The following is an 11,178-nucleotide window of genomic DNA, read 5'->3' on the forward strand; positions in this document are numbered from 1 at the left end:
TGATTTACAATTTTTTAAAGTGTAACTTGTTTTAACAAATGTCCTTCCCTGGACACTGATAAATGCTGTTCTTCAAATTATCTTGGAAAATCTCGTCTTACTCCAGTAAATGTCCAGTTATTACTTTCCTCGTCTTTTAAATAACGTACAAATGAAATGGGATCTTCTTGTGTATTGGAATGTGTTGCCAACACGAATCTACTGTACTTCATTGTGTCATGGTTTCCGACATATAATTTGACTCGAGTTAATCTGATTATTTTCTCCGAACTCAGTCTGAAATATTTGTATTAACCAACATAGTTTTTTTTGCTCTAAGTATTAACGCCGTTGTAAAAATATTTTTGTGCAACACTATGTCCATCCCATATATTTGACCTTTGACCTTGAAGGATGACCTTGACCTTTCACCACTCAAATGTGCAGCTGCATGAGATACACATGCATGCCAAATATCAAGTTGCTATCTTCAATATTGCAAAAGGTATGGCCAATGTTTAAGTTTGACACAAACAAACCAACAAACAGTATAGACTGGGGACATAAACATCTATTTAATCATGGTGACGTTATGTCTACACGGTTGATAGAGTGTTATCTTCCATTAAAAATTGCCTATATAAGATGAAATCTTATTCACTACCATTTAACAATGTCTACAACTGAAGAAATGTCGTTCATTCGCATTAAAACATTGTCTTCGTAAGAAGCAAGCATATTAACCTAAATATTATCTCGCCAAAAATTACTATATTTTGTTTGTTTACAATGCATCAAATGGAACCGAATTATGACACAAAGTTTATTTAAACTCGTAAATAATAATGTAAATCAATCGTGTGTTTTTATTGCACCAGTCAATTTTATGGGAACTGATTTAAACCTTTCCCACTCAGAGGCAAAGTGAAAATGGCTAAGTGCAAATAGCATAGCGAGTTACTCGCAGGCTGTTCTGGTTTTATGATGTTTTCAGCTCATCAGTAACTAATGGTTGGAAATGAAGCTTCTAAGACTTGAATTTAGTAAGAAAGGTCTTTAATTAAATTTAACTTTCTAAGGCACTACAAACATGTCAAAATACGTAACTAAGTGGTAAAGGATTAAAGGGAGATTATACGATTTTTATATGTGTTAATGGTAATATATTGATTAAAATATGTTACAATAACACACAATATGCAAGAAATATTTTACATTGAAGACGAATTTCATAAAACGCAGCATAGACAAATTAGCGCCCGAGCCGATTGTGACAAAGATATTTCGTACATATTTTCCTACAATGACCGAAGCATTCGTCTTTTTATTAGCATCGGAGTAAGTTTTGTGTCGTATGAATACATATCGTTGCAGGAAATTTAAATGATCCGTAAAACTAAATTTAGATTCACATCGTACATGCATGATAAACATGCTGGCAAAATCGACTGTAGGGACATTTTCGATTTCAGAATTACATATCTGGCTTATTTCGCATTTTTCGACACATGTTCTTCGTTCATTTTATTTTAATTTATATTGCAATTATATGTATAATATATTTGTTTACACATTTTATATAAATTCATAAATATTTGACAAAGTCGTATAATCTCCCTTTAAATCTAAATCGGGTGGGTGAACATCATAATACGTCGAATTTAAGGTAAATTGCGCGATTTCATGCAGAAGGCAAACACAGTGTTGCCTTGAATAATTGATAAATTATTGATTCCAATAGAAACCGTTTTATGGAATGAATCACTGACGTATAAACCACGCGAACAAATATGTCATTAATTATTGGTGAATTTATGTATGGTTTGCACTAATTTCATCTTAATCATCATACTTTTAGTGTCGATGTGGCAACTTGTATAGTTGGAAGTTGTTTACTTATTCCTGCTATTGTAACATTAGGTTAATATATTTCTAGGGTCTGCGATCTTGAACTAGTATCAGCAAGATCTTATGTTTGTAGGAAATGAACACAGAATTGCACATGACTTTGTACAGATATCGTCAAAAGTACATATGTTTAAAAAAATAAGTATCAGTCTATTAATAAAATCCAGAAAAAAGCGACATTACGTGTACCATTTTACTTTTTCGGATTTTCAATGTGTTTTTAAATCAATGTTAACTGATAAGAGTGCTATTTTCAAGAAAACAACATACACATAGCTAAACTTGTGAGTAATTATTTACCATATTTGTTGCACATGAAATAGTCTTGGAATTAGGTTAAAAACTGTTCTTGTAATTTAGGTTAGTGGCTGCGTATCTATTCCAACAGCAGACGAAGAACATCATTAATTGTGCAATAGTTATTGTAAAGTGTGTTTTTTGCTGTAAGTCCAGCTATTTATTTGTTATTGTTTGCAGATGCTGCTGTTATTTTTTCCGAAACACTGAAAGGATTGCAAAAATCTTAAGATGATCTTTGTAAATATTGCGATCGGTTGAAAGTCAATGTAACACAAAAAAGCGGTCATATTTAAAAAGGGAAACAATCACAGAACGAGCCAATTTTTATAATAATGAACAAATAGAAATGGTTTAATCATTTAACTATCTCGGCATTGTGCTATCAAGTCGTGGTTCATTTATACAAACTTTATCAGATGAATGCTTAAAGGCTATGGTGTCGCTTTTTCAATCACAAAAAATACATGCATGTTCCTGTTAAAATACTGTTGAAATTGTCTGATTCGAATGTAACTTCAATACTATATTATGCGTGTGAGGGTTTGCAAATACTGAGGATATTGAAAGAGTTCATAGGGGATTTTTTTTAAGAATATTTGGAGTAAAAATGAGTACTCCTAATTCAGCAGTATACGGGGAACTAGGGCGATACCTGTTAAACTAGTATATAGATCGATATATACAAATAATAAAATATTTTTAATTGTATTTTGTATATTGTATTTTTAATTGTATACTGTTTAAAAAGCTCATTGTATAATATATAGTACACTATGTTATATGAGAAACGATGCTGAAAATATAATACGATGTAAAAATGGATAACCAAAGTTACTGGTTTTGAAGATGTTTGGATGCATTCAGAATCAGTAAATTCAAATGTATTTACCGTATGAACCGTGTTTTCGGACACGTAACATTTTCTTACACCCTATTTTTTTAGCAAAAGTAATTTTGTTGTGACTTTTAAAACTCGGACATACGGGTTTTCGTACATAATTAATGTCTGTAAATTTTCGGACAGTATATTTTACAGCGCTTTTTAACAGTTTTCGGCCATTATTTTGCTTATCTTGTGACACTTCGGTCATGGATTTTTTACAACCGGATTAAGGTCATAAAACCTGTCAGATACATGCCTGAAGGCAATAGACCATCATATTCACTTAATTGAGTAAATGACCATTGTACCGGTAGAAAACAATTGATTCATCTAACAGCAGTTGAAACAAGTTCTTCCTATTTAGCAAACATCATGTTTAATGTGTTTACTTCATTAAAAGCAGAAAAAGGAGAGTAAATCGCATTATTATTACTGAACATTAATTTTTTTAATTTTATTTCCTTAATTTTTGTGTCTAAATTTTCGGACACCTATAATTTCTGAATATTGTTCGTACCGAAATTTTCGGACAAGATTGTGTCCGAAAACTTAAAATAAATACGGTGCATAGAGGCGAAATGATTTAAATGTAAAAACTCATTAAATTTATACAAAGAATTGAAACATCGATTTGTAATATATGATAACCTGAACATAATCAAACACTTCAAGACTTTCGTCCCACATGTTAAAATTGAATCTGGGAGACATATAAATGTTCCTAAAAACGACCGTATATGTAGCATAAATGATACCGAAGACGAGTATCATTTTGTTATTGTATGTTCTCTTTATACCGAAATTACGAAAAAAATATATTGTACACATTCTATTTTAACCGACCTAGTATGCATAAATATAAACTTTTGTTAACAAATACTTACAATAAAGTTCCAAATAAACTCGCGATATATTATAAAAATGCTTTTTAAATGATAACTAAGGAATTAATGCAAACGTTGTGTAATTTAATGGCCTATGTGCACCTTATTATATACTATTTTGGTCACTTGCGCATTACTTTGCATGTGCTTATTGCTTTTATATTGTATTTTTGTATTCATAACGAAGAACTGGAATTGTTCAAGTTATAGATAGATTTATTTCGGAGATAGCATACATACTCGCAATGCATTGAAACAACATGTACATCAAACAATATGAAGTAAAAACAATCATAATTGAAAAGTACATGCATAGAATGCACTATGGCATGCACACTAACGCCAAGGATTACACAAAAAAGAGCAATATCCCTTATTTCCATTGTGATCCTTGGAATTTAAATGAATACACTTTCACAATTTCAGTTCTATTCTGCTCTGTTCGATTGGCTGCACTGTCGTTGACCATGGTAGTATGTTTTGTTCACACCTCCAAGTTCTTTAGGGAAAATCTGTCTGATAATCCTTGAAATGATAATAACTAGTTTAGTTCAATATCTCATAATTCTGACTGAAACCTCGTCCGTATTTGTGTGGGATCTTTTCTCTAGCTGAGTGTTCCTTTTTAAACCAACCAGGATATATACACAATTATTAGTGAATATAAAATATGTTAAATAGGTACGTATTTTAGACATTGGAAGTCCCTTACAAACTTAAATTTAATTAAAGGCCTTTGTTACTAGATTCTAGTTTAAAAGACTTCATTTCCAACCCTAAGATACTGATGAGCAGCAAACAGCGTAAATTCTGAACAGACTGCGAGTTACTCGCAGGCTGTTCTGGTTTTATGCTGTTTGCACACAGCCATTTTCACTTTACTTCTGAGTGGCAAAGGGTTAAACCCATTTCATTATTGGATGTCTGGTCGAGGTCAATACTTGAACAATGTGTTCTCAGTTAAATGAACTCTTAAGCGTCTACAGCTGGAAACTATAAGTAATATGTTAAACATTAAATGTGTATATTCACACTCGGGAAAGATACTAACTACCTATATAATTTTTCTTTAAAAAGGAAAATGAGATTTGCAACTTCTGAAGAGTTTTATTTATACCATTATTATTGATCTGTTGTGTGTGAAAACGACGTGCGAGTCATGTGTTCTCAATGTAAGAAATCGAAGATACAATTAGCAATGTCCTGCTTCGGCTCTTCATTGGAGGCGAAATGTTTCTAAAGTATCTACACATAATAATGATAGTAATATTGCTATGAAATACATGTGTAAAGTCATTTTTTTTTTAAAGAAAACCATCTGTGTTTTACAGAGTTACGGAAAATATAAAATTAGTATTGTTTAAAATTGTTTGCAGCAAGGAGTTCGGCCTTTTTTGTTTGATTAAAATGTGCAGAGGAAAATGCTTCATATGTCCATAACGTGACATTACGCTGAAAAGCTCTACAGTGCCAAAGCTTAGATCACAGCATAAGAGAATTCCAGACAGGCCAGTTAGACTTGAATTTTGGGATGATTAGTTTGAGGAAGATGCAGATGTAATTCATGCATGTTATCTACAACAGCTAGACTAATACACAGACAAATGTCTTTCTTGTAAAAAAGAAATACATAAGTTGTTATCTTTGACAGGCGACATGTGTTTTTAATGCAAGCAGTGATAATTATTGAAATAATTGTATGTGTTATTGTAGACGATCTAATCACTTACAGACAAAACAGTATATTAAACAACAAAAGCTTATTAAGTATTGCAAAAGGATGTTATCTAAATAATTACAGTTGCGATTTGACATATAACTTTTGTTTTACATTAATTCAGTACTAATAATTTGCAAAGAATTGGTAATAAATGTACGAATTAAATGAGTAATTTAATTATAATGTAACCAGTTATTTAGTTTTCGAGTATTATTTTTAATTGCATAAAACTGTGAACGTGTTATTTTAAGAATAATACTTTCACAAATATATTCAATTCCCAGACTGTTCAATATTAATATAAATAAGTATTATTTGGTCTTGTTCGTGGCAATAATATAGAAGTTTTGTTTTTATTATTTGCACAGCATGATGGGAGATTATAATCATGTTTCTAAAATTGTTAATCAGAAATTTGAATTTTCGTTTCCATTGATGTCTGCGTCTTATCTTCACAAGACGGTGTTGTAATAAGCCACAACAACGTTAATACTGCTCCCTTGTGTTTCAGTTCTCTGAAAGAAGATATTTAAAAAAATCTATTTCGTTTTACAGCATTGATCGCCAATATATTATAACATCTGCTGACATAAAGTGAGACTCGCGTTCGTTTTACGTACTCAAGTGTAATCTCCAAATGGGTATAAGACCCCAACAAAAATTATAGCACTATAGTTGTTTATTGGGGTTCAAACATTCTACATACTATAATTATTACACGCATAAACTTCTATCTATTGTATATAAAATATCAGTTTGCTGAGTTTATTCAACACTTAGTATTGATCGGTCTGTAATTTGTTGCTTAGATTCAATAAAAAAAAACGCAATGAGGCTTTCAAATTAATATCTATACATTCAACCAAGCATCATGGTATGCAATAATATTGATTGATATTAAAGACCATGACTTTGGTTTTCAAGAACTGAACATTTCCTGGCTGTGCATAATAATTTCTCAATTTCATGTCGAACTTGACACGTTCTACACATATCAAATCTTGTATATGAAAATCCTGTACAAGAATGGATTTGGTAGGTCATGGTCAGGACTTTTGGATCAACCCTTAACCTGCCAAAATGCCTATTTAGAAACAGCTGATTCCGTGTCCAGGGAAGAATCACGAATTGAGAACGATCCAATAGTTGGAATCGTACAGAGGACATCATGATCACAAGGCGGACGTATGTCTCGCCACCGCGACTTAAGGCTTGCAAGCACATTTGATAAACATGGACATTGTAATTTATTGTTTATACGTTCGTCACTCGGAATGACGTATTGTATTAACATCCTAAGCGTACGGATAGACGGGCGGATGGACGATTTTGCGGGATTCACATTCATTATTTCCCCTCATTGCGTCGTACAGATTTCAGCGAATTTTCACAATATTTTCTGGCAATGCTTGTTGACATACAATTAATGCCAACATTGATAACCAACCAGCCAATACACACTTGGAACTTCAAAAATGTTGCAGTTTGCTTCTACAAAAATGCAAAAATTCGCCGTTTTTTAATCAATCCAATATGGCCTCTTTAATAAACTTCGAAGACATTAATATTAATAATAAACAGTATATGACTAGAATATACTCAACCATATACAATGATATGACATTCAATTTTTTTAAATTAAATTAATTTGGACGTTTTCCCCACAAAAACTTTTCATACTGAATTAATGTCATGGTAACATGTCTGTACTTCAATGCAAATCCACAATCATTGTATAATCTACGTCGTCATTCGTGATTCCATTTTCTTCCATATTTATTTGCGGTCTGCTACATAATACGTTGTTAAGCATGATGTCTAGACGTTGTTATGTGTCCTTAATATTGCAATATGAATCCATTTAACATGATCCGCAGAGGGTAGGTAAATCTATCGGCTGGAAGTGGAATTTACAAATTCTATTGCTGTAGGCTACAGTTGAGGCGAAATGTTACTATAGTATTGGCAAAAGCTTACTTATGAGTAATATTGCAATGACATTTATGTGAAAAGTCAATTCCTTAAGAAAAAAACACATATGTTTTGTTTCACAGTTACAGAAAATTAAAAGTATTAATGTAAAAAGTTGTTTGCAGCTAGGAGTTAAGCATTTTCTGCTTGCTTTTAATGTGCATAGGAAAATGCTTCATATGCCCATAAAGTCACATTACGCTGAAAAGCTCTACCTTGCCAAAGCTTGGATCACAGCATAAGGGGGAAGGTCTGTTCGACTTGAATTTTAGGATTAATAGTTTGCGGAACAGAGGCAGATGTAAATCATGCAATTTATCTACAAAAAAAACTAGACTAATACACGGGTCTTTCATGTAAAAAAAATGAATAAATAAGTGTTTCTAACTTCGGCAGTGATAATTATTGAAATAATGGTATGTGTTTTTGTAGACGATCTGATCTCTGACAGACAAAACAGTAAATTGAAAAAAAAGCTTATTAAGTATTGCAAAAGGCTGTTTTCTAAAATTAGAGTTGCGATTTACTAATGCTTAGTTTTATATTAATTCAGTACTAACAATTTACAAAGAAATGATCATGGATGAACGTATTACATGAGTTATGTAATTACGATGTAACCAGTAATTTAGTTTTTGAGTATTATTTGTTATTGCATAAAACTGTGCACGTGTCATTTTAAGAGTAAGTTTTATTTGGTCTTGTTCGTGGGAATAATAGAAAACTTTGGCTTTGTCATCTGCACAGCATGATGGAAAATTCTAATCATGTTTCTAAATTGTTAATCAGACATTGGAATTTTCGTTTCGTTTGATGTCTGCGTCTTGACAACAAATTATGCATTATTTATATAATCTTCACAAGACTGGTGTTGTAATAAGCCACAAAAACGTTAATACTGCTCCCTGCTGAATCATATTGTGGAAGGCACACGAAGAGTTATAATGATGTTTTGGACTCAATGATTGTCTATCAATATCTGTTTGCGTGTCTGCATATCAGCTCAATGAAAGCAGATATTTAAAAAATCTGTGTCTTTTTACAACATTGATCGGCAATATATTATAACAATTGCTGGCATAGCGTGAGATTATCTGTGCATTTGGATAGATGCTAATGAGCTGCTAATATGCGTTTATAAGTCAGATTCGCGTTCGTTTTACGTACTCAAGTTTATGCTCAAAATGGGTAAAAGACCCCAACAAAAATTATAGCACTATAGTGGTTTATTGGGGTTCAAACATTCTACATTCTATAATTATTACAAGCATATACTTCTATCTATTGTATTAAAAAAGTATCGGTTTTTTGAGTTTATTCAACACTTAAGTATTGATCAGTACTGTATGTCATTTGTTGTTTAGATTTAATGCAAAACCGCTATGACACTTTCAAATTAATAACTATACCTTCAACAAAGCATTATGACATGCCATTATAGTGATTGATGTTAAAGGCCATGCATTTGGTTTTCAATAACTGAACATTCCCTGGTTTTGCATAATAACTTCTCAATTTCATGTCGAACTTGACACGAATCAAATCTCGTATATGAAACCCCTATTAATGAATGGATTTGGAAGGTCATGGTCAGGACTTTTGTCTTAACCTAAACCTATTTATTGTAGCAAAATTAAACGCCAAAATGCCTATTTAGAAACAGCTGATTCTGTGCCATGGGAAGAATCACGTTTTAAGAACGATCCAGGAGTGGGAATCGTCCAGGGGGACATCCAGCGGACAAGTGTACTTTGTTGTTTATACGTTCGTCACTCGAAATTACGAATTATATAAACATCAAAAACATATGGATAGGCGGGCGGATGAACGATTTTGCGGGATTCACATTCAGTATTTCCCCTTTTTGAGTCATACAGTTTTCTGCGAATTTTCACCAAACTTTTAATTTTTGTTCACAAACAATGGAGGCCAACATCGATAACCAGCCAAATCCCAATATGCACTTCAGAGTTATTGCGCTTTGTTTATACAACAATGCAAAATTCGCCATTTCAGCTTTCTGCATTCATTCACTTTTCACCGAAATTTCACCAAACTACCCATACTAGATACAGTGTCAATTTTGTGAAGGAGCGGGGTATATAATTTCTGTCCTTTACTTTGTTTTTAAATCAATCACAAATGCTCTCTTATGTTTTAACATCGAAGCAGTTATAGTAAGAATACTGGAATACCGTATTTCATCAGGATCTTTTCCACAAATTATATTGCTAGGGATTTAAACTATTAAATAAAATAATGCGTTTCTTTATTCCATCAAACATATCACGCTTACTGATTGTCAGGGCGCAAACATGTATGTACTTGACACAAATCAACAATCATGTTATTATCTTTGTCGTCAGTCGTTATTCCATTTGCTTCCATATTTATTTGCGGTTTGCTACATATTACGTTATTCAGCATGATGTCTAGAAGTTATAAGAGTACCTTATCATGGTAATCTTAATCAATTTAATATAATGCGCACTAACACATTTATATCCATATCGGCTGGTAGTGGAGTGGGTAAATGCTATTTCTGATGCAGACATGCCTTGCCAGGATACATGTATAACATTACATTCAGCGATCGGCGCATAATTTTCAATGATGTGGCTCATGTTACTACCCCCAAATTTAGATTAACTTAACATGGAATGAAAGAAAATACATTTAAATAGAAAACGTGTTACGTTACTGTACTTCTTAATTATATTTTGGTTGTAGAAAAAAAAGAAGCGAACATAAAATAGAACAATAGTGAATAATATAACAAAATAAATAGAATCACCACGAACTATGTATGTTGCTAGAAAGCCATTCTTAAATTTCACTTACATACAAATACACATACAATTTTAAACCCTTGCTTGTGTCATGACTGTCAAATTTAACACTTGCCATAGTCGCAATCGTCTTCAAATATGCATAATCATAAAAATAATGTAAATAACAACATTTCTCTAACAAGAAAGGTCATTATCTCCGGCTTAATACATGAGGTAGATACTAGGAGGGCGTATATGGGCATCTAATGGGGCCCTTAACAAGGACCTCATCTCTGGCCCTTATACCTGTGGTAAGTAGAGAGAACGCATATATGGGAATCTATTTGGACTTATATGATGACGATGATGATGATTCTTTAATTTCCATATTTTTGCGTTTTTTAATATGCACATGACAATGCTTCATCTGCAAATAAAGTCACCATACACTGAACAACTCTGAAGGGTCAAAGCTCGGATCACAGAATGAGGGAATTTACTGCTAGCTGATAGGCTTGTTAGACTGGAATTCGAAATTCTTAGCTCGAGGAACAAAGGCAGATTTATGCAATTAATGAACAACAGTTACACTTATACACAGAAACATGCCTTTGTGATGCAAACCAAACGAATAGTGATAGCTTTGCCATATGACAGGGGTTTTTAAGTTTCGATAGTGGTACATTTTTTACAAAGATTATGTAATTGCTTTCTTTAGACGGTCTGATTTCTGACGGACAAAACCGTAACTTTAAATAACAA

Source organism: Dreissena polymorpha, chromosome 6 (genome assembly GCF_020536995.1).
Source record: "Dreissena polymorpha isolate Duluth1 chromosome 6, UMN_Dpol_1.0, whole genome shotgun sequence".
Classification (NCBI taxonomy): Eukaryota; Metazoa; Mollusca; class Bivalvia; order Myida; family Dreissenidae; genus Dreissena; species Dreissena polymorpha.